General features: G+C 29.0%; 1 long non-coding RNA gene across 1 annotated transcript; it reads right to left on the reverse strand.

Annotated features, from left to right (window-relative positions):
• Positions 1 to 319: 319 nt before the first annotated feature.
• LOC108906251 lies at positions 320 to 868 on the reverse strand. Its single transcript, XR_001964291.1, has 3 exons — positions 817 to 868; positions 536 to 700; positions 320 to 421 (listed from the first exon to the last, which is right to left on the reverse strand). It is a non-coding gene; the product is annotated as an uncharacterized LOC108906251 (long non-coding RNA).

The raw sequence follows: 868 nt of genomic DNA on the forward strand, positions 1-868 counted from the left end.
ACGAGCACTGTAGACAATTTAAATTTAGTGCAACCAACAAAAGAAGTAGGAGGAAAATGTAATTTAATATTTGAGCTGAATCTTTAGTAAACAAATATTTTTAATTTTGAAACGATGAGAACATTTCATTTTTGATGCATGGCACACTGTATATAAAGTGTGGCAAAATTTAATTTTAAATAAAATATTAAATTATTTTAAATAAAACAAAATATAAGAGGATTAACGTATATTGAAAATAGTTCCTAATAAGTTTCAAACATAGTTTTAAAAATATGTATAAAAGTAGAAATAAAATAACATGGCATATGAACATAAATGAAAAATGTGGAAATGTAAATAAATTATTTTTATTTGCCTGAAATACCTGAATCTGTCCTGGACTGGTTTCCTCTTTGTGGACGTTGTGTTTGGTAACCAGCTAAAATGTCAAATATATTAGAACATGAATAACAGTGTATTTTTCATGAAATTAAAAAAAATCAGAAGTTTTAGTTATTTTGAATTAGATTGATAACTTTAACTACACACTTACGATAACGTGGTGGTGCATGGTTGTTAAATGTACCATAGATATTCCAAAATGGATTAGTTAGATTTGAACCATGTGCGTAGCTTCCTCTTTGCCTTTGGCTGCCTAATTGTGTCCTTGGCACTTCTGTTGTATATACATCTTGAGGATTAGGAAGAATAAAAAGTCCTAAAATCAATGTTAATTTGTTTTGTGCTGAATCATGCTATACCTTCTCCCGCACAAACCTTTGACTTTTAGGATAATCTTCACAATTAGATTGAGGTAGATTTAAGAAAACTTACCTATATATATTGGAGCTGTTTCATTAGAATCTTCAGGGACACTCGAAGGAAT

Source organism: Anoplophora glabripennis, unplaced genomic scaffold (genome assembly GCF_000390285.2).
Source record: "Anoplophora glabripennis isolate ALB-LARVAE unplaced genomic scaffold, Agla_2.0 scaffold32, whole genome shotgun sequence".
Lineage (NCBI taxonomy): Eukaryota > Metazoa > Arthropoda > Insecta > Coleoptera > Cerambycidae > Anoplophora > Anoplophora glabripennis.